This window comes from Macaca thibetana, chromosome 9 (genome assembly GCF_024542745.1).
Source record: "Macaca thibetana thibetana isolate TM-01 chromosome 9, ASM2454274v1, whole genome shotgun sequence".
NCBI classification, from domain to species: domain Eukaryota; kingdom Metazoa; phylum Chordata; class Mammalia; order Primates; family Cercopithecidae; genus Macaca; species Macaca thibetana.
The window spans coordinates 95,569,364-95,593,714 of NC_065586.1; the positions used below are offsets into that span (position 1 = coordinate 95,569,364).

General features: G+C 47.1%; 1 protein-coding gene across 1 annotated transcript in view; it reads right to left on the reverse strand.

The window, feature by feature from the left end:
* The window catches only part of GOT1 (glutamic-oxaloacetic transaminase 1), a 211,124-nt gene that overhangs the window by 109,495 nt on the left and 77,278 nt on the right, over positions 1-24,351 (reverse strand). The window lies entirely within an intron of this gene.

Here is a 24,351-nt window from a genome sequence, read left to right on the forward strand (position 1 = left end):
TGAGTGTCATGTCTTATGTCGTCAGTTGCTGACTGTGCAGCAGACTGTAATACAGTTTAGTAGAAAATGTTGACCTTTAGCTGCATTCTTAATTCTTAACTTTTCAGTTATTGGAAGCCCATTTTTCTGGTAAAGACATCAGGGAAATCCTTCTGCCCCATCCTCCTCCTTCTCCCACTCCCTGATAGGCAGAATAATGGTTTCCAAAGATTCCACACCCTAATCTCTGGAAGCTGTGAATATTTTACCTTACATAGCAAAATTTTGCACTGTGATTAGGAGTACTGATCTTGATATGAGGAAATTAGCCTGGATTACCCAGGTAAACTCAATTCAATCACATCAATTCTTTTTTTTTTTTCTTTGCTTTGCTTTTTTTTTTTTCTTTCAAGATAGAGTCTCGCTCTGTTGCCCAGGCTGGAGTGCAGCGGGACAGTCTTGGCTCACTGCAACCTTCGCCTCCCAGGTTCAAGCAATTCTCCTGCCTCAGCCTCCCAAGTAGCTGAGATTACAGGCACCTGCCACCACACCTGGCTAATTTTTGTAGTTTTAGTGAAGACAGGGTTTCACCATGTTGGCCAGGCTGGTCTCAAACTCCTGACCTCAGGTGATCCACCCGCCTCAGCTTCCCAAAGTGCTGGGATTATAGTCATGAGCCACCGCGCACAACCACATCAATTCTTAAAAGCAACGAACTTTTCCGATCTGTGGTCACAGAGAGATGTGACTACAGGTCAGTAAGAGAACCACAGAGATGGCAGCATGAGGACTTGGCCTATCGTGGCTGGCTTTGAAGATGGAGGCAGGGGGCTACCAGCCAGGGAATGTGGGTAGCCTCCAGAAGCTGGAAAATTCAAAGAAATGGATTCTTCCCTAGAGCATCCAGAAAAACTTATACCTTGATTTTAGCTACGTGAGATCTGTGTCAGATTTATGACCTACAGAATTGTAAAATTAAAAATTTGCATTTCCAACAGATGAAAGGCTGAAGAAATTGTGTTCTGTACAGCAAAAGAACAATTAACAAAGTGAACAGACCTCACACAATGGGAGAAAATATTTGCAAACTATCTATCTGACAATGGATTAATAATCAGAAGATATAAGAAGCTCAAACAACTCAACAGGAAAAAATTTAATTACCAATTTTTTAAATGAGCAAAAGGTCTGAATAGACACTTTTTTTTTTTTTTTTTTTTTTGAGACAGAGTTTTGCTTTTGTCGCCCAGGCTGGACTGCAATGGTATGAGCTCGGCTCACTGCAAACTCCGCCTCCCAGGTTCAAGCGATTCTTCTGCCTCAGCCTCCCCAGTAGCTAGGATTGCAGGCTCCCGCCACCACGCCCAGCTAATTTTTGTATTTTTAGTAGAGATGGGGTTTCACCATATTGGCTAGACTGGTCACGAACTCCTGACCTCAGGTGATCCACCCACCTTGGCCTCCCAAAGTGCTGGGATTCTTAAAAGAAGACATATAAATAGCAAACAGGCATATGAAAAGGTGCTCAACATCATTGATCATCAGAGAAATGCAAATCAAAACTATAATAAGATAAATTTCACCCCAGTTAAAATGGCTTATATCCTAAAAACAGGCAATAACAAATGCTGACAAGAATGTAGAGAAAGGGGAACCCTTGTACACTGTTGGTGGGAATGTAAATTAGTACAACCACTATGGAGAACAGTATGGACGTTCCTTGAAAAACAAAAGAAAGCAGAACTATTATATGATCCAGCACTCCCACTGCTAGGTATTAATATATACCCAAAAGAAAGGAAATCAGTATATCAAAGTGATATCTGCACTCCTATGTTTATTGCAGCACTATTCACAATAGTTGTATTAGCAGTTCTCACTCTGCTAATAAAGACATACCCAAGACTGGATAATTTATAAAAGAAAGAGAGTTAATCGACTCACAGTTTCACATGGGTGGGGAGGCAAAGGAGGAGCAAAGTCACATCTTGCATGGTGGCAGGCAAGAGGAGCTTGCGCAGGGGACCTCCCATTTATAAAACCATCAGATCTTCTGAGACTTATTCATTCACTACCACAAGAACAGTATGGGGGAAACTGCAGCCATGATTCAATTATCTCCACCTGGTCTTGCCCTGGACATGTAGGGATTATTACAATTCAAGGTGAGATTTGGGTGGGGACACAACCAAACCTTATCAATAGCCAAAATTTGGAGTCAACCTAAATGTTCATCAACAACCCCTAGATGAAGAAAGTGTGATACATATACACAATGGAGTACTATTCAACCATAAAAAATAATGAGATCTTGTCATTTACAACAACATGGGTGGAACTGGAGGTCGTTACGGTACGTGAAATAAACCAGGCACAGGAATACAAACTTTTCATGTTTTCCCTCATTTGTGGGAGCTAAAAATTAAAATGACTGAACTCATGGAGACAGACAGTAGAATGATGGTTACCAGAGGCTGGGAAGAGAGGTGGGTGGGTGTGAGGAGGCGGGATGGTTAATGGGTACAAAAATATAGTTAGAATGATTAAGATCTAGTATTTGACAGCACAACAGGGTGACTACAGTCAACAGTAATTTATTGTACATTGTAAAAATCACTAAGAGTATAATTGGAATGTTTACAACACAAAAAAAGAATAAATGCTTGAGGTGATGGATACCCCATCACATCTACATGTGAGATGTGATTATTACACATTGTAAGCGTGTTTCAAAATATCTCTTGTACCCCATAAATGTATACACCTGCTATGTACCCATACAGATTTTGTAAATAAAGTTTTAATTGTGATTTATAGATACATAGAATATTATTCAGCCATAGAAAAGAAGGAAATCCCGCCATTTGCAACAACATAGATGAACTCTGAGGGCATTACGCTAAATGAAATAAGTCAGACAGAGAAAGACAAATACTGTATGATCTCACTTATATGTGGAATCTAAAAGAGCTGAACTCATAGAAAAAGAGAGAAGAATGGTGGTGGCCAGGGTCTGGGGACTGGGGAAAATGAGGAGATGTTGGTCAAAGGGTATGAACTTTAGTTATAAGATAAATAAGTTCCGGGGATTATAATGTATAGCATGATGAGTATAGTTAATAATACAGATGTTCCTCAACTTACAATACAGTTACACCCTGAGAAACTCATTGTAAATTGAAAATATCATGTCATAAATGCATTTAATATACCTAACCTACCAAACATCATAGCTTTAGCTTAATCTACCTTAAACGTGCTCAGAACACTTTTGCCTAGGTTGGGCAAAATCATTGAACACAAAAAGTATTGAATATCTCATGTAATTTATTGAATACTGTGCTGAAAGTGAAAAAAAGAATGACTGGAGGAATATTAATGTACACATTAAGTTGAAAAGTCATAAAGTTGAAAAAGTGTGAGTTGAACCATCGTAAGTCAGGTACTGTGTGTACTGTATTGTACACTTGAAATTTGCAAAGAGTAGATCCAAAACGTTCTCCCCATACACACAAAAGAAAAGTGGGAGAGGGGGCAGGAATTTTCCTTTTAATTCATGGTGGTAATTTGTTAAAGTAGCAATAGAAAACTAATCTCTCTCTTTCTCTCTCTCTCTCTCTCTCTGTGTGTGTGTGTGTGTGTGTGCTTGTAGGTGCGTGTGTGAATTATGTCCTTACTGACTAGCGTATGTGACTACTGTATGCTTAATTCTCCAGTCCTTTATAGATCCTTAAATTCCTCTAATGGAGAACATCTCAGTGACTGCAACAAGTTTCCCAGGCTTCAACTTCCAGATCTTCAAATCTACTCATCTCAAAAAGAAAACAAGAAAAGAAGCAAAAACTCTAGAAGTCACTCTCTGTACTGTCTAAAGGGATTAGCGACAGAAACCTTATCTGTCTGCTGAATCCCCAATGCCTAGAAGAGTGCCTGGTACATAGTGGTCACTCAATGAACATTTGTTGATTGACTGCTTGATTGATGAACAGTAATATAGAAATTCGTATATTTTACACACGCCACGTACTGGAGCCCTTTGCTGCTGTGGACTCTGAGTCTCATCATGACCTCATCTTCCTCCAGGAAGAGAGATGAATGCAAATGACCCAGTAGGATAGAGCTGGGGTTGAAATAAACCCAAGAGTAACTCTGCTTGGCCAGTGAATACTTTGTGCAAGTGTAGCTTATGCTGTGCATGCAGATATATATACAAAGCTTTCTTAGTTATTTATTCAACCAAAATTAAGAGTCTACTATGGGTAGCAGTCTCTGCCACATTCTAAGAACACAAAGATATATAGGACACAGCCACTGCCATCCTAGCATTAACAACCTAGGAATGGCTGCAGGCATCCTTACAATGTGGTGGACACTTTTTTACATACAACAATCTCATTTAAACATTAGAACAGTAACCAGATAAATGGGTATTAGCCCCACTTTATGGATGAGGAAACTGAAGTTCAGAAAGTCAAATAACTTAGACAAGTTACTTAGCAAGTAAATGGTTCATGCCAGGTTTAGAATTCAGGTTTATCTGACTCCAAAAGCACATAGTAGCTATTTACATTGCATAGTAACCTACAGTTTGCAAACCACTTTTATTACACATTATCTTACTCCATCCAACAAAGGTTATGAAATAGGTCTTACTATACCCATTTTGCCAAACAGAAAACTCAAACTCAATTTTTCTACCCAAGTCACAAAGTTCTTCAGTGACAAAAACAGAATTGGAACCCAGATCTTTTGTCTCTAGCCCCTATTCCCTTTCCACCCTGCCATGGTTTCACTAAACTTTGAATTCTTCACACAGACCCACCTGTATCATGAGTGTGATCTAAGACCCTGATGAAAGCACATGGGAGAATATAAATAAGGCAAACAGGACTGCTAGAGTTGAAGCTCATGCCAGATGAACATTTATTAGTTAGAGCTGGGTTTACTCTGTGCTATCAATTAAAATCCCTTGCTTGATCTGGGGCTAGCAATTTCATAGCTATCTTCAAGTATCCTATTGGGTGTATCTTACCCATTTCTTAACATTTGGAACAAGCCCCACTTTGTTCAACACTTTAACATCATAATAGTGTTCATCAAAGCTCGTGGTCTAACTAGTTACCTATTACAACAGAGAAGACAGGTCCCCAATTAATCAATATACTAAAAACTCTTCTCCTCCCTTCCAATAAGACTTTGGCCTTGGCAATTGCACAAATATCACATTAGGCCTGGATCAAAAGAATTAATGATTATCAAGGTTACTTAAGATTGACAGTGTTTAGGCCAGGCATGGTGGCTCATGCCTATAATCCCAGCACTTTGGGAGGCTGAGGCAGGAGGATTGCTTGAGCTCAGGAGTTTGAGAACAGCCTAGGCAACATAATGAGACTCTCATCTCTACAGAAAAAAATAATAATTAGCCAGGCTCCCACTTGAAACCAAGAGTTGAAGCTGCAGTGAGTTATGATCATGCCACTGCACTTCAGCCTGTCTCAAAAAAACACAACAAAACAAGACAAAACAAAACAACTGATAGTGATCAGAGAATCTTTCCGAAAATTCCTGAAGAGTAGTGATCATTTCTTGTTTTCATTTCTGTAGCTTCCATTGCATCTAGGTTAACACCTGGTCCATGGCAAGTAATTACTCATTGAGTGAAAGCTCCAAATATGTCAACTCAGGAAGACTCTGTAAAAGATCACAGAACTTAGGAACACCTGAAAGCAAATGGAAGCCAGTGCTTCAAGAAGAAAAAGTTATATCCGCCTTGCCACTGACCATGTGGTTACCCTCTAAACTCAGCACTACTAAGTGTAAGAATTAAACTTGGCATTTAAGTCTAGTGGACTACCTCTTCCACAAACAATGTGGTCTTCAACAAGTTTCTCTTCTTGCGTGTAAAATGTAACATTAAGGAGGGAATGGGGACTCAGATTAAATACAGGATTAATTTCAGTTAATTCCTGAAGTCTTTTCAGAGCCTTGGCCAGCACTTTGGGAACCTTCACCAAGATGCCCCATCTCCACTTCCTTCTCTGCTATTCTCACATGCCTCACCTGCTGTGCCCACCAATGTCACGTACACCACCTCCAAGCAGTCTCCACAGAAGAGCCCAGAATCCCTGCTTTCCTACCCACCTCCCAGCTCTCCAAGGAGATCTTCCTTTCATCATCCAAGCAGCCAACCAAAGTGCTGATGCTAATCCGTGAGGATCAGATGCAGTGATTCTTACACTTTTGTATGAAAAAAAGATCCTCTGAGCATTAAGATGAAAATGCAGCTCTCTGAATCTACCCACAGAAGAGGTCTTAGAAGGAGAAGGGATTCAATAATCCCTAGAAGATTCTGATGCAGATGACCCAAAGATCACTCTTTCAGATGAAGTGGTCTAGGTTTTGATCCTAGACCACAGGTTCTTCACCTGGCAGTTTATGAACTCCCAAGGGATCTGAGGACCAAATCCAAGTCCTTAGTTAAGTCCATGAACTTAAAAAGGAAAAAATACAGGCATACCTCAGAGATACTGTAGATTCTGTTCCAGACCACCGCAATCAAACTAAGGGTGCAATAAAGTGAGTTATATAAATTTTTTTGTTTCCCAATGCATATGAAAGTTATGTTTACACTATATTATAGTCTACTGAGTGTGCAAGAGGATTGTACATCCCTTAATTTTAAAATACTTCATTGCTATAAAGAAATGCTAACGATCATCTGAGACTTCAGCAAGTCATAGTCTTTTTGCTGGTAGAGGTTTTTGCCTTAACATTGATGGGCTTTTGACTGATCAAGGCGGTGGCTGCTGAAGGCTGGCATGGCTGTGGCGATTTCTTAAAAGAAGACAACAATCAAGTTTGCCGTATCAATTGACTCTTCCTTTCACAAAAGGTTTCTCTGTAGCATGCAATGCTGGTTGATAGCATTTTGCCTACAGTAACTTCCTTCAAAATTGGAGGCCATCCTCCCAAATCCTGCCACTGCTTTGCCAACTAAGTTTACGGAATATTCTAAATCCTTTGTTGTCATTTCAACAATGTTCACAGCATCTTCACCAGGAACAGGTTTCATCCCAAGAAACCACTTTCTTTTCTTTCTTTTTTTTTTTTTTTTGAGATGGAGTCTCGCTCTGTCGCCCAGGCTGGAGTGCGGTGGTGCGATCTCAGCTCACTGCAACCTCCACCTTCCTGGGTTCATGCCATTCTCCTGTCTCAGCCTCCCGAGTAGCTGGGACTACAGGTGCCCTCCACCATACCCAGCTAGTTTTTTTGTATTTTTAGTAGAGATGGGGTTTCACCGTGTTAGCCAGTATGGTCTTGATCTCCTGACCTTGTGATCCACCCGCCTCGGCCTCCCAAAGTGCTGGGATTACAAGCGTGAGCCACCGCGCCTGGCCAAGAAACCACTTTCTTTGCCCATCTATAAGAACCAACGTGTCATCCATTCAAGCTCTATCCTCAGACTGCAGCAGGTTAGTCATAGCTCCACTTCTAATTCCAGTTCTCTTGCTATTTCCACCACATCTACAGTTATTTCCCTCACCAAAGTCTTGAACCTCTCAAAGTAATCCATGAGGCTTGGAATCAGCCTCTCCCAAACTTCTGTTAATGTTGATATTTTGACCTCCTCTCATGAATCACAAATGTTTTTAACAGCATCTAGAATGGTGAATCCTTTCCAGAAGATTTTCAATTGACTTTGCTCTGATCCATCAGAGGAATCACTATATATTGGCAGCTATAGACTTAGACAATGAATTTCTTAAATAAGACTTGAAAATGGAAATTAATCCTTGATCCATGGGCCACAGAATGGATACTGTGTTAGCAGACATGAAAATAACATTAATCTCCTTGTGCCTCTCCATAAGAGCTCTAGGTGAACAGGTCACTGTCAATGAGCAGTAATATTTTGAATTTTTTTCTTTTTTTTTTTTCTGAGCAGCAGATCTCAACTGAGGCTGAGGTGGGCAGATTGCATGAGGTCGGGAGTTCAAGACCAGCCTGACAAACATGGAGAAATCCTGTCTCTACTGAAAATACAAAATTAGCCTGGTGTGATGGCACATGCCTGCAATCCTAGCTACTCAGGAGGTTGAGGCAGGAGAATTGCTTGAACCCAGGAGGTGGAGGTTGCAGTGAACCGAGATTGTGCCATTGCACTCCAACCTGGATGACAAGAGCGAAACTCCATCTCAAAAAAAAAAAAAAATTCAGTAAACCATGCTATAAACAGATGTGCTGTCATCCAGGCTTTGTTGTTCCATTTACAGAGCACAGGCCAGTAGATTTAGCATAATTCTTAAGGGCCCTAGGATTTTTGGAATGGCAAATGATCATTGGCTTCAACTTAAAGTCACCAGCTAAATTAGCCCCTAATAAGACAGTCAGCCTGTCTTTTGAAGCTTTGAAGGCAAGCATTGACTTCTGCTCTCTCATGATCAAAGTCCTCCATGGTCTGTTCTTCCAAGAGAAGGCTGTTTTATCTACATTGAAAATCTGCTGTGTGAACACAGGAGGCGTAGGCTACAGTGGGCAGAGATTGCGCCATTGCACTCTAGCCTGAGCGACAGGGCGAGACTCCATGTCAAAAAAAAAGAAAGAAAATCTGCTGTTTAGTGTAGCCACATTCATCAATTATCTTAGCTTGGTCTTCTGAATAACTTAGTGCAGCTTTTGCATAAGCATTTGCTGCTTCACCTTGCACTTTTACATTATGGAGATGGTTTCTTTCCTTAAACCTCATGAACCAACCTCTACTAGCATCCAACTTTTCTTCTGCAGCTTCCTCACCTCTCTCCACCTTCATAGAATTAAAGAGTTAGGGCCTTGCTCTGAATTTGGCTCTGGCTTACGGGAATGTTGTGGCTGGTTTGATCTTCTATCCAGACCATTCAAAATTTCTCCATATCAGCAATAAGGCTGTTTTGTTTTCTTGTCATTTGTATGTTCACTGAAGTAGCACTTTAATTTCCTTCAACAACTTTCCCTTTGCATTCACAGCTTGGCTAAATGGTGCAAGAGGCCTAGCTTTAGCCTGTCTCGGTTTTGGACATGCCTTCCTCAGTAAGCTTAGTCAAATTTCTAGCTTTTTATTTAAAGAGAGACATGCGACTCTTCCTTTCACTTGAACACTTACGGGCCATTGTAGGGTTATTAATTGGCCCAATTTAAATAGTGTTGTGCCTCAGGGAATAGGAAGGTTTGAGGAGGGGAGGGCAGAATGGCCATCAGTGGATCAGACAGAACACATACAACATTTATCGATAAAGCTCACTGTTTTATATGGGCACAGTTCATAGTACCCCAAAACAATTACAATAGTATTATCAAAGATCACTGATTACAGATCACCATAACAGATAGAAGAATAATCCAAAAATTTGAAATATTGCAAATATTACCAAAATGTGACCCAGAGACCTGAAGTGAGTACACACTTTTGGAAAAATGCCACCAATAGACTTGCTCAATGAAGGGTTGCCACAAACCTTCAATTTGTTAAAAATGCATTATCTGTGAGGCACAATGAAACAAAGTGTAAAATGAGGTTACCTGTATATCCTTTTTATTTTTATTAGCTGTAACTAGAAGTTAATATTTTTCTTTCTTTCTTTCCTTCTTTCTTTTTTTCTGTCTCTCCTTCCTTCCTTCCTTCCTTCCTTCCTTCCTTCCTTCCTTCCTTCCTTCCTTCCTTCCTTCCTTCCTTCTTTCCTTCTCTCTCTCTCTCTTCTTTCTTTTTTGACACAGGGGCTCACTCTGTCACCCAGCCTGGAGTGCAGTAATCATGGCTCACTGTAGCGTTGACCTCCTGGGCTCTAGTGATCCTTTCACCTCAGCCTCCTGAATACCTGGGACCACAGGTACATGCCACCATGCCCAGCTAATTTTTTTTTATTTTATTATTTGTACACATGGGATCTCACTAGGTTCCCCAGGCTGGACTTGAACTCCAGGGCTCAAAGGATCCTCCCACCTCGGCCTCCCCAAATGCTGGGATTATAGACAAGAGCCACTGCATCCTGCCTAACGTTTCTTCTGAATGTCTTTTGATATAGGCAACAAACCCAGTAGTATTAGTAGTACCTGTGACTCTGCTACAAGCAGAAATCGTTGATATTGTTAGAGCACATTACTGCTACGGCAGATACCTTGAAATTCTATTTACACTCATCACTGCTTTGAAATTATGGTTTTTGTTTAGATAGATCTGTCACTAGATTTTGTTATTTAATCAAATAATAAAGAATTATGTATATTACCATACCATTATTTTTAAAAATATATTTTTATAATTGTATTTTAATGTCATTGGTTTCTTTTGTGATCTCTGTATTTTATTTTATACATTTAAAAATATTATTCTGGGGGAGTGTCAATAGGCTTCACCAGAGTGCCAACGGGGTCCTTGGCATGCACACAAAAAGTATAAAGAGTCCTGCTCTAGGCAGAGCCAGTTCTGCCAGAAAACAATTTCTGGCAACCCTGCTCTCTGTTTTCTCTCTCTTGCTCCTCCCCAGAACCCAACCTTTCAGCCAGCTGGTGGACTGCACCAGAATTGCAGAGTAATCAGGGATAAAGAAGGAGCCACTCTGGGCACGGACTGTGTCCTGAAAGTGATTTTGGCAAGGGTTAGGAGAGGCTGGGTTCTCCTGCAGCTTCCCTGGGCCTGGACAACTTATCCCTTTGTTTTCCCAAGTAAACTGAGCCACACTTCCTAGTTCAGAATCCACTGTTTAATATAAATATTGACCTGAGGGGTTAAGAAAACCACTCTGCAGATGAGCAGAAACTTCCTGGAACCATTCACAAAATATTCATCAGAAATAGAAACCCAGAGAGGTGGAGAACTAGGACTGCCCAATCTTGTGCCAGCACCATCATCTCCACTTGATTTCATATTTACAGGCTGGCACAAGAATAAATAGGGTGGCCATATCATTTTGGAAAGAGAGGCTAAAGGAGTAATGCCAGCCGGGCGCGGTGGCTCACGCCTGTAATCCCAGCACTTTGGGAGGCCGAGACGGGAGGATCACGAGGTCAGGAGATCAAGACCATCCTGGCTAACACGGTGAAACCCCGTCTCAACTAAAAATACAAAAAAAAAAACAATTAGCCAGGCGTAGTGGCGGGTGCCTGTAGTTCCAGCTATGCGGGAGGCTGAGGCAGGAGAATCGTGTGAACCCAGGAGGCGGAGCTTGCAGTGAGCCGAGATCGCGCCACTGCACTTCAACCTGGGTGACAGAGCAAGACTTCGTCTCAAAAAACAAACAAACAAACAAACAAACAAAAAAACTAATGCCAAACAAGCCGGCCAAATGCCTGTCTTGGCTTAATGGGTGTTTGGGCAGTGCCCACCAATTACAAGTCCCTCCGCTTTATAGACTCCTAAAGTAGCTGCTGAAAGCACTATCCAGTTTACAAATGAGAAAGAAGCCTGAACACAAGCATCCTGATGGTTGGGCTGGCAGCTCCTGTTAAGAGTTTATCTTTGCATCCACGGCCGGAAAGGAATCGGCATTCCTAGGCTTGTGACTTAAAGAAAATTAATGACTGAGCCAGACACGTCCTGAGGACCCCTTACCCTTGCAGTCCTAACACTCAGGGCGAGATTTCTAGGTTAGGGGGAATGCCCCATCTTCTGGCTTTGGCCAAGCCTGGGATTTCTTAGAAGGTTGCGGGGCCAATCAGCAGCCATAAATCTTACAGAACCTTCACCGTTTTACAAGGGAGTTCGCGGGGCTGCCCTTCTCCCTCACGCGGTCTATTTACAACGCCGAAATCTCCGTGTTAATGGACCTAGGATAATGGTGTTTACTTTACCGCGATAAAGCTCTGGGCTTCCTGGGGGAGCGGCTGTAAAATGTCCTGGAGGTAGGGATGGAAGGGGCGCCGTAAAAATGGGCGCTGGAAGGGCGGGCGCCCCAGCCCTCCACCCTCTAGGCCAGGCTGAGCAGCCCAGGCCTCGCGAGCGAGTACCGTTCCCACATAAATCACCAGCGCCAGAGTCTCGGGAAAAGGCGCATTTTTCATTGCTGGCTGCAGGGCAACTCCAGACCGCGAACGAGAAACAGAAGTTGTCTTTAGATAAACCGTTCACCGGAGCGCGCGTTGTGGCAGCACGGTCCGCAGAGCACAGGGCAACCCGGGTCTGGAGCTGCGCCCCCGCCAGCCGATCACCTCCCAGAGGCCCCCCAAGAACCCCAGATCCTCCCAAGGGCTGGTCCCACGTCCTCCTGCCAGAGAGGAGATAGCGAGCCAAGCGGGAAGGAAAAGGCGAACTTCAGGGTCTGGAGAGACTGGAGAAGTGGTGCTTGCGAAGGTAAAACCTTCTTAAAAACCCGAAAGCCTAACTCCACGTTTACCAGCAGTGTAATTTCGAGCAAGTGACTACCCCTCTGAGCTTCAGGAACCTTCAGTTGTAAAACAAAAAGTACTACCTTCTTATTCTGTGTTCAAAATTAACGTGAAATCAAATGCGAGTTGTATAACAGGACCTAGGAGGTTCCCTGAAGCCCCTGGAATTGTTGGCAAAGGGTCACACGTATCTGGGGAGAGGATCCCAAGCAAGTGCTCAAACCACAAAACAGTGAGAAACACCGCCCTATGTCTGTAGACAATGTGACTAGAATCTTGGCTCTACCACTTACTAGCTGTGAGATCTTGCTCAAGTTACCGAAGCCCCCTGTTTTCTCTTCTGTAAAAAGGGATAATCGTTCCTACGATTATGTGGAGAGTAAAAGCGCTAGGCACGGTGTCTGGCACGTAGTAAACCCTTGCTAAATGATTAGCTACATTCACGCATCAGCCCCTAGCCCTGTAGCAAAGACACTTGTCTCCAAAGTCAGGAATTCCAGGCCTAGTATTTTCAAACTGAAGGCTGCTGAGATCCATGAAACCCTACGTTGGTCCTGGGCGCCACTGGACAACTCGCCCGTTGCCAGATGGCGGCCTTTCCACTGCGTTGGATGGGTGCGCGGGTCGCGTTTTGTTCCCGGGCAAGCTGGGGGGGAGCGTGTGCGCACCTTGCGCCGGGCACTGCAAGGCCTCTCCAGCTCCCGGAGGTGCGCACTCTCTGTGCCGCCGCCCTCTGAAGGCAGCTCTAACCCTGCCGGCCGCCAGCCGCCCGGGGCTTGGCCCTAATCCGGATTTGGAGGCCGAAGCAGTAAGCCGGCCGCCACCGACTGCGAAGAAATCAAAGCGGCAGCCATCCTGGTAGCTCCTGGTCTTGTTTACTTGTTGACGCGCGCTCACCCAAGCAAGACGACCTCGAGTTTGATATCCGCCTAGAGAGAAGAGGGGTAGGGGTCCGGGAGCAGTCAGCCTCCACCGCTCTGGAGGCCACGGTTTCCAATTGCGGCAGACAAGTTTCCTTCCCTTCTAAGGTCAGAGGTCGAGCCTGGGAGAGGCCCGCTCCCCTTTCCCTCCAGGCCCACCCGGCGCGATGTCCTGGAGCCCCGTTTCCAGCCGCGCCTTCTTCTCCCCTCCTAGCTCGCTATCCATTAGTATAATCCTCTGTCCAAACACTGCGGCCAGGACGGCCAGACGCTTGGTGTAAACAGACCCGGGGGAACAATTCTAACGATATAAATAAAATAACCATTAATAGTGCAAATTGTTCGATGAACTGGAGGCCAAGCACCCGGGACTCCAGCCTCGCTGGGGTTTGTGTACACAGTGTGGAGGCCACGCATCCGTCAGGTAAATCTGAGGTTCTTGTCCCGGCCGAAATCTAAACCAGGCGCAGGTGAGGTCCCCTTAAGCGCGTCAACGGGAACCTGGCTCCTAACACTCCCAGGCCGTGACACGCACGCGGCTCAGGACAGACGCACATAGCGAGGTCGCCGGGCGGCCGCAGCTCACATTAACGTAACCGCCGGGACCCGCCCCAAACAGAGTAACTGGGGAGACCTGGCTCTTCAAAAACTCTTCCTCTCTCCCCGTGGCCAGTCGCGGCCTCAAAGAGCGCCACCTGGTCACATCGGCAGCCTCCGTGCGAGCAGGGACACAGAGCTCACACCCCAAAAGGAAAAAAAAATCAGCCTCCACTTGTCCTGGGCTTCGTAATAATAAACTAACATTTATTGGGCGTTTCTTGTGCCAGGCACCACGCTAAGTGCTTCACAGAGGTAATTTCCTTGAATCCTCAGGCGACCTATGAGGTAGATACTTCTAGTATTCCCAGTTCCACAAATCAGAAAAGCAAAAACCTCTGAGAGGTTACAGAATTTGTCTGGAGACCCATGGAGACAGAATCTGAATCCACAACTCTGCTCCAGCAAGCGCACGGTGCCTCCCCGAGATGCAGCCACTTGCGCAGATTCCGGGGCGCCTGGCTGCCAAGGCCTGAAGCCTAGCTCCAGCGCATTCCCGGCCCCGCCGGGCTGCAGGGGGGGTTGCTTTCCAGTGGGAAGTTCCTACTTCTCCCCAGAGCGTCGGCAGAGTGGTCTGAGAGGCTGGGACAGAGGCAGGAGGGGAGCCTCTTCGGAAAGCCCTGTGACCTATTCCCAGGGACCCAACAGTGGGCTCCCAGCGGGCCCTGCTCTGGTGTCGGGGTTGCAGATGCCGCCCAGGAGGAGGCGAGCGAGGCCTCCGGGACAATAGGTCAACCCTGCGGGGGTCGCAGGGGGAGGCGGGGGCACTTGGAAAAACGCCTCCCTGGGGCCGGATGGCCGTGGAGTCGTGGTTCCCGGAGTCTGACTGGGGCAGGACGTTGTCTACAGCCCACCCAGGCGTGGAGCAGAGGCGTCCTGCACCCACTTCTTACTTGCTTCGAGACCTTGGACAAATAATTTTATTTCTGGGGCCTCGATGTCCAAGGCTCTTACATGGGGCAGGAGGGGCGGTGATACTTGTCTCCTAGGGATATAGCGATCGGAAGAGACCTTTGTGTGGAACGCTTTGTTTACCGGTGGAAAGTTTATTATCATGATTAGTGTTAACTTGACAGTAGGCACCTCGGAAGGCGGGGACGAGGGCTGGCAGCCCCATACTGAATAGAAAGCGAAGGACGGAGGTGGGGAGAAAGGAAACTGCTCACGTAGGAGGGAAGGGGAGGGGGCTAGAGGAAGCTCCGCCCCACCATCCGGCCGTGTTTATTTTCAAGGCAGCTTCCAGTCAATCCTGTCACCGGGGCACATTCTTTTCGGGGGCTGTGAACCACCGTCAGGGCTCCGCAGGAAGATTTGAGGAGGGGGAGGGCTGTTGAGTAGGGAGCAGGAATTCGCAGAGTAGAGAGAACTGCGCCTGGGCAGGCAGTCCCTGCGCGGCGCAGGGGAAGCAGAAGGGGGAAGAGAGGAAGCTGAGTGTTCAAGGCAAGGAATTTTAACAACCTTGGGCAATTTACCTCACCCTTCTGAGCCTCAGTTCCCTCCTCTGAAATGGTTATATTAATAGGGCCAAAGACAAGAGCTGCTGCAAGAAGCAGAAGCAGTAACAATGGCGGACACTTAGCAAGAGTTTACAGCAGCCTGGCGATGTTCTGGGATCTTCATACCCAATGAGACAGCGAACTCTCCCAGCACAGTAGAAGTCTCTTGACCATGGTCTGCCAGTTTATGTGGGAGCTGGGTGGGGAGGGGAGGCTCTTTACCTCTGAGCCCATTGGTGCTTGTAGAGAAGCCATGAACAGTAGCTGGTACTGTCCATATGGTCATTGGTGATGGGATTGCTAATGTTATTGTTGTCAGCTGTATTATTTCTACTGTTACAGCCGCTCACTACCAACCCTAAAAGGTAGTCACCATTAACTCCTTTATGGAAAGGAAACAGGCTCAGAGAGGGTAAGTGACTTGCCTAAAATCACACAGCAGGTGTGGGGCCAAGCGGAGAGATAAGAAACCAGGCAAATCCAATGACCAGATGCTCTCACCCACCGCAGAGGGAAAAGGAGAGAGGGCACAGTTCAGTGCAGGACGAGGCCTGGGTGAGAGAGGGACACCTACCGCCAGGGCAGGTCCCCAGCAGCTGATTTATTTGCATTCCAGCAGGGACGCTAATTGGTCAGATCTTTATCTCAACACGATAACAATGACATGGGACCTCAGGGATTTGTTTACAGCAGCTAAAAATGATGCATTTGTGGGAATGGGAAGCTGGGTTGGAGTGCGGGTTTTGTTTGCGGCTGCTTTAGCTTCAGAGGGTGGGGAGTGTCTACTGGGGGAATGGGGAGGCTGAGAGGAGGCTGCTGGTCATTCTGAGAATATTTCCTAAAACTAATGATTAAGAGAATTAGTCTCCTTGTTTGAAGACCCCAAAAAACACAAAATTTGATGGACAATTAAATAATGCTTCTGTAAGTGGGAAAAGAGAGCGCCTGGGAACCCCACTCTCCGCAGATCTCTGCTCAGCCCCAGCCGCCACCGCAAGAACCGTTTCTCCTCGCATAGGTGCGGAACTCTTTGTAAGTGCTTTTCTTAATGCTAAAGGCAGGCTTAAAAAGTCCACACCATTATTATCTTCTTTTGTAAGTGAGAAAACTGCCATTTAACGAGGTTGAAGGACTGGCTCAAAGTCACAAGACTACAAAAACAGCAGGACTCCACATCTAGATCTGGTGGACTACAGGGCCAGTGCTCCAGCCCAAGACAGAGGCATGAGGTATGATTATGACTTAGAGAAAGCAACATCTCCCTGGGCCCCATCCCAAACCCAACCTCCTCACCTATGGAGTCTCCTTGCAGAGGAGGGTGTCACCAGGGCAACCCTTGCACATGAATGCTCAGGAGACCTGTCTACAGCCACTCACATGCATGCTTACTGACTTACCAGTTGTGGGAGGTATAAGATATTCACATCTGCCTGTGTACATGCTCCCTCATGTGGGGGCACAATACATACATATATATACACACGGGCCACCCTTCTACTATACTAATGTGGAGGGCATGACACATGGAGTTTTTAAAAGTCTAAATTTCAGAATATTTCAATGTAGTTTTATTACTTTCAACAACACACAGAGTCATTACAACTCTGGTAATAACATCTATTCCCTCTTCTCTGACTACAGCTTAGACAGGCCCTTATGGAACCACTTTGTACAAGACTAATTATAATGATCCCATAAATTGCCTTATAGAAATAGTGCATCTGATAGTCATGGAACTTAATTTTCATCTTGGATCATATAAACATTTCTCTCCAAATCTCATGTCACTACCAGTAATTCACATTATTGTTGGGGGAGAGAGGAAAGGAGGGAGAGAATTTAGAATGAGCGTTGGCCAGCCCTGTGTTAATGACCACATGATCTGAAACAGCAGAGCCCTAATGTGGAGTCTACATTTATGGGCAGTCCTGAGTGCCTTCTTCCCCATGCCCATCCACATGTGCACTCACTAATGTGTTCACACAGGAAAGCACTTTCCTCTTCATTCAAGGAGAAAGGCAAGTCTGTAGAAATATCTGTATCATGTCTCTATCCACCTACTGGAAGGAAACCTATATTTCTCAGGAGATGAAACTGCCACCAATCTCAAAACTATGGTTGCAGCTGGAAGGTAAAGGGTAGAGGGTGGCTGGCTGGTTGCCTGCCACGCATCTGGGGAGCCCAGCTCCCAGGGGAGAATGCATGAGACTTAGTCTCCTCTCAGGAGGCCAGTGACTCAGTGCCCCCCACTGGCCCCAGTTAGGGAAAAGGTAGGAGATTATTGGTGGACCCAGAGCAGCTAGAGTGCTCAGTCCTTGGCTGGTGTGAGAAGCCAGGGACCCCACTCTTTTCTCTTAGATTTGGTCCCTGCATTTTAAGGCGATCTCTGAGACACCTTCCAGTTGGGGTGATCTCAAGACAATACAACCCCCAGTCTAAAGTGGGGCTGTTGGGAAAGAAAGGAAGGTCAGTTTGCTCTCACTTGTGTGTGGTGCAGTAGGGGCAGGCATTCCTGGTCTGGGAGCCCCCATCTACTCTCAGCTATGCCTGGGGCCCAGGCCTCATGGTCACCTCCAGCTCTGCTCTGGTTCTCTTCAGACTGCCACAATAGAAGGAAATGGAGGCTCCTCAGGATCTGCCTGGAGTGGGGATTTCCATGGGCAGGGCAGCCAAGCCTGCCACCTGGAGCCCCACAGACCAGCTAGGGCCCGCTGCTGAGGCTACCGGGGAGTGGGGGCTTGGGAGGTGGGAGAGGTCTTACCAATTGGAGCAGGGCACAGAGTAGCTTCCCTTTCACAAGCAAAGGGGTGCACGGGCATTCTCCTGAGCAGCCCTGAGGGTCAGAAGCAGAGGGGTGGGATGGGGGAAGGAATGTGGGGCTCAGGAGTGAGGTCTTGCTCAGTTAGTCTCACCCCACCTCGCCGAAGCCCTCCTGTGCTGCCCTGATTCCCTTCACATCAAACATCTGCAGGGGCCACGATCAAAAAACCTGAGAGCATCAGAGTGGAGGGGGTAAGAAGGTAGGGAAAAGGGGGGAATTAAACAAGATGAGGGGAAGAGTGAGAAAATAGGTAGGAGGGAAACAGGTGGGGAGGAGTGGAAACAGTGAGAAAGGAAACTGAGGAGATGGGGGAGGAGGTGAGAAAGAAAGGAAGTGGGGGAAGGGCATAAAGGAAAAGGGGTGGGAAAGTAAAATGGGCTCCGTCAAAGACCAAGGGGCTAGGAGGGGTAAAAGACTAGCAGTGAGGGAGAGGAGGACTGCAGGCGGAAGAGCGCGCGCGTTTTAGGATCCCCGACTCAGAGGCTCTGCCCGGCCTCTGGATGTGGCGAACCTCAAGAGGTAAGAAGGTCTTTGCCTCTGGTTGATAGGAGCGCGGAGAGGTGGAGGGGAGTTCGAGAACCTAGAGGCAGGTTCAAGGACAAAGGTGCACCTTGTGCAGGCCGACCAAGTCACTCTAGCCCTCTTCGCTAGGGCCCCGGGCCCTTGGCAGGCGGATGGAGAAAGATGCCCTAGGAAAAAGCCCAGCACTGCTAGGCCCTAAGTGCACTGGCTTGGAGACGCGGCGCCAGTGGCGGGCAGGGCACAATGAGGCCCGGAGCCCTTACAGTCGTTGCAACCTGGAGCTACCGAACTGGAGACCTCCGACCTGACATGCCTGCGAGGCTGCGAGGTCCAGAGGCTGGACCTGGTTCCTAGGGCGCGCCACTCCTTCTGACCCCTGTGGCATGCGTCCTGGCGCGCCGCACCAGTCCGGTGCCTCTGCCCTCGGTACTGTTCCCTGGCTGATTCTGAGCAAGGCCAGCAGCCCACGGTCCCACCCGACCCCCAAATCTCTGCAGGGTCAGGCGAGCCGAGCCGGAACTGCGCCGGGGCAGTGGTGATGGCTGGGCGTCCCTGCAGCTTCAGGGCCAAGGGCAATAGGGGGGCTAGGCCCGCAGACCCGGCAGTCCGCTGACGCAGCGAAGGTCTAGCCGAACCTTGGGGATCATTCTCCCAGTGCCGACCGAAGACCCGGACCTCCGGGCTGGACGCGGAGAAGGCCAGATAAGACGTTACTTAAACATGTTACTTAAACAAGACTGCAGTAAACGTTTCTTTCCAAGTGAGAAAAGTCTTTTTCGTTCTCAGACGGTTTGAAGGTATTTGTGCCAACGTGACCCCCAGGGAGATTTGGAGGAAGCTTTCTATGTCCTAGGAGGCTGAGATCCCACGGAGCCGGTTTACTGTTGAGAGCAGACAGTTTCGAGTAGATAGCGCTGGAAGAAACACGAAGAATCTCTCTTGCTTCTTGGAACGCGATAACCACATTTCTCTCTCTATTCCCCCTCTACTAAAAATCAGAATCCGCACGAAGCAGGCAGTCGCTCTGGTTCAAATGAATTAATTTGCCGAAGACTGCAGCTGCTCTTCTGAAGTCAGATTACAATTTTAAAAGTTTATACACATTGAAACTTCGCTACGGAAAGTTAAACGCACGCTAGCAACAACAACAAAAAAGGAATGCATTCAGAATTCCAATTTAATCCTCAAGTTAAAACTGCTCACTGCACGCCCAAATAGCGCACACAAACAGTACAAATAAATGTCTGTATACAGGAGTCCTTTATTTAGGTGTTTTTTGTTTGAAAAAGTATTGAATTGATTTTCATTCAACAAAGATACAGTCTGTTCGACATGTTTTATTAACAGAACTGGTTTTGGTAAAGAAAGTGTAATTTACATTTTTATCTTTAAAATTTTTGGAGGGGCAGATCCACAAAGATAGCTGTGAAGCCCTTTCCCTGAGAAATCGAAAGTCACATTCTCAGCAAGGACCTGCAATTTACAAAGAACAATACAAATTACTGTATTTGGACTAATTTTCTCCCAGGAAAGAGAAATACTGGTTAATTTAGAAAACTCAATTCCAAATAAAATCTAGGAAAATTTGGCATTCCTACAAACACATGCAAAACAAACTAAATGCTTAAAATAGCATTTCAAAATCTCTTTTTATGAAATTCCTTCAACAAGAAAAAACCTCCCAAGAAATTAGACCAGTTTAATGCCTTCTAGGACTCACCAACGCAGTTGACATTTCTTTGAGAGCACAAAATGTATTCACCCATCTCGTAATTAAAATGCTATTACTTCTGAATTGCTTTTTAAAAAATGGGTAGCTTTCTAACATTCCTTAACAAAAAACCAAAGCAAAGCACACTTGCGCATACACACACACACCCCCCCACCACCACCACCATTACCACCAACAAATTAACAAAAACCCATTTAGTGGGTCTCTCTCGATCTCGTAAGTTGACATTGAAAATGAAACTTCTAGAAGAGCAATAAAAAAAAAAAATAGATTTCCCTGAAATGTTTTGGCTGAGTTCATCACAGGATGATTTTTCATGCTTTAATAGAAAAATCACTTCTGATTGTGGTGTTACATTGTTACATTTTGATTAGAAAGCCACAATAACTTTCAACTTGTTTGTGGCCTTTGTTACATAATTAAATGACTATTTGAATAGCTGAGAGATAACGGGATAAGCAGTGGCATTTACAACTAAAATTATCTATTATCTGCCTATATTTATATGTACATTAAGCAATGTTTGTGTAGACAATAACAGTTATGAGAACACTTTACAGTTTTCAAAAAATTGTCACATTTTTCATTTGATAATGCATTTATTGTAATGGCTAGCATGTGGTTCCTTAAAAAAAAAAAAGGTACAGACGTTTATGTCTCTATACAGCACTTCCCCTTCAAGGACTTTACCACCGTTTACTGATGATCTTTAATCATAGGGTGGGGTAGAGGGCTTGTATAAATGTATGAGGTGATGAAAGCGTAGGAAGGCAGATACACTCGATTAAAACAAAATCAAACGCTTCCATGGATGCAGCCATCCTTACTTTATCTGACAGTAATTAGCTAAAGTGTCTGGAACGAAAACGTATTATTAGTAGAGCACAGCTCGAGGATTTCAAAGATCTCCTTTTCAGACAAGAGAAGGCAAATGCCCCAGAAGGCGATCGTAACTGGATAGGCGTTGGAACCAGATCCCACTCTCTGATAAGAGACTACTGCGGAGCGACTGCTGCTATACAACTACCGCTCTGGAGTTCTCCTTTCAGGCCCGAGGCTGTCGCGGGTACAGGCTGCGCGCGCGGGAAAAGGAGGCCACCTAGATGAGACTGGCCCGGCAGGGATCCCTGCGGGGAAGCACGGCCACTGGGCAACCAGACCAAGGGAGTCTGAACAATACTGAGGAGGTAGCTGGAGACAACCCAAACCCCTGCTCTGGGCATAAAACTCAGATCAATCTCAGGGATGCAGTAGCAGATAGAGGTTTTCCGCAGGCTGGAACAGCACTGCGCTGGGCTGGGGATGGGGAAAGGAAGCGGCGATAAGGCCTAGGCCCCACCCGACAGGCCCCTTCGCCTGGGAGTCCTCACAGGCCCTAGTGGCCTACTGAGGAGCAACCTGCCCAGGGTCCTCAAAAGACAACCGCTTAGGCCTGGCGCAAGGTACCTGGCCGGGGGGCGGCTGGGGCGGCGGGATTTGGGGTAAAAGCACCCGTGGGCCTGCTGGTAGGGAGGAGACAGCCCCCTGCGTGAGCTGACAGAGGCGCCCTGGTGGGCTCCGGCGGCAGCAGCGCGTCTGTGGGCGTGTATCGGCGATCAGGCGCTAGAGGGGCGCTTTGTCCTGGTGGCAGTTTTAAGACCTGGATTGTTGGGGCTAGATTTATGTAAGGCCTAGGAGCGAAGCGAGGCTAAGAAGCAAGGGAGTGTAACAAGGAGAAATGCAGGCTTCGGTTGGAAACTGGGGAGAGAGAGATTGTTTCGATAGCCTTTCTCCTTTTCTTTTTCCAGAATCATGAAATCACCTGAGAAGAAAACTGCGGACTAGAAGAGAGCAGAAACATTTCCCCTGAGACAGTTTTGCCCCGGAGGTGGGTTGGGGAAGTGAGGCTGGAGCTCAGCTTCCTGCTTGTATGCTCGGCGGCCACCGTTATGCACACACACTCAAGGTCCGCCATCCCGCAGTGCCTTGCACCCCTCCGCCCCCACCTCGGAATCTTTGCGCCCGAGCGCTCGGGATCCACAGCAAAACCAGGCACATTCCTCCCTCTGCAGACTCACCGCCTGGTTTGTAGACACCGGTCTGCGCCTGGGGCGTCAATAGTTTCAGGATTTAAAACAGAAAGACACCGGGCGCCCCTGTGGCTGAGGAATGGCGGTTCCGGCGCAAGACCCTGCCCACAGAGGGTATCTCCCCACTGCCTGCGGGCAGCCGCCACCTCAGTACTCCCGGGCGCACGTGGCCCGCGCGGCATCCCAGCTCCCCGGGCGGACCCAGGGGCTGCCTCTCCACAACATTTCCCCTCCCTTCTGCAGAGCGCCGCCTTTCCCCCGTCCCGACAGGCTGTCTCTCCCTTCAACCTTGAGCACCCACTCCTGTCGCCGTTGCAGGACCCGCGTGGCAGCCCTCCACCCTCGTACCCACTCCCAGCCGGTGTCTTATGCCGCTCGGAGGCAATGTCCACCGTCCCTGCACCTTTCACCCGCCCCTTCCAAGTGAGACGGGTCTCTTCCAGCTCCGCCATCCTGACGGCCAAAAAATTGCTTGGAGTAGCTGAGGCCGGATGAGGAGAGCCACGGTTGAGCTGGAACCGTTCCCTAATTTTTAAGGCCAGCGCTGCACACGGGTCTTTCTACGGCCCTCAAAGCGGCGCCCGCTGCTCCTCACTGGGCTAGGCCTGGTAGAGAGCAAATGCCTGTTGTGGAAGAAGATGGTCCCTACCAGCGCGGAGTTTCCAGAATCTGTGGGGAACTGCATAGACTCCCCCAGAAAACAACCAGGGCCTCATGAAGGTACCAGAAGGCGTGTAGGTAGAGAAAAAGTAAAAGCCTGTCGGAGAGGCAAGGCCTACATTCAGGATCCTGATTTCAATAGGCGGAAAAGAAGGCCGCCAAGGCTGGGTCACCTCCCTTGTGAGGACAGATCCTGCTCTCGAAACCGTAAGAAGCCACCCAGTGTGCCACACTCCAGCCACGCACCACCAATGCAGTCAACAAACACTGCTTGACCTCCCATACAGAAAAGCAGTAGTTGACACGTACTGAGCGCTTAACACGCGTGAGGCCCTGCACTAAGATGCTGGCGTGTTTTGCCTCATTCAACCCTAGCAACAACCAAAAACGGTATTACTGCCTTCGTTTTATAGACGAGGAAACAAACTTAGAAATGCCCAAGATCACACATTGACTAGGCCAAGCAAGAGCTGTCGAATACCAAAGTTTAGTCATAACTCTATCTTCCTTTCACATACTGCTCCGTGCACCTGCTGCCAGGGATACAAGGGCAAAAGCAACCCCAGGACCCTGCCCTCGTGGAGCTTACAGTCTAACTGGGGCGACCAGGCAGGCACCTACAGCTATAGAATTAAGTGGGGAGTGATAAGTGACACGCATGTCTTGCTAACACAAGTTGCAAGTTCAGAGGCTGAAAGAGGGGACTTCCGGCTAGACGATCTAGGCGCTCTTCCTCGGAGAACATTTTCCACTTGTGGAGGCTAAGGGTCAGAAACGTGTTCCAAGTGGAGAGAAAGCTTGAGCAACGGCAACAAGTTTAAAACGGACATGTCGCCCACCCATAGACAGATAAAACACTCCGTCTCCTCGTGGATCCAGCGCCCGGTATTTACCCGCCAGGAAGTTTTCCTGCCCCGCGCAGCAGCTGAAAAAAGCACACCCCAGGGGCATCCTTCCCTGGCGTTGTTCGTGGACAGCAAGCCTCCCAGAACTGGCCTAGGTCGGGAAGGTGCAGCCACGCGGGAATCAACGGTTCAGGAACCGGATCAGTGCAGCCTCGCCAGCAGCATCTCGGACTTCAGGACTCTATACTAGTCCTTGTCTATTTCTGGTAGAGCCGCAACATCCCACTCCGCAAGAGCAGGGGGCGTGGCCCACATGAGCCGGAACCTATGGGGAGGGAGGCTGGGGCGCCGGC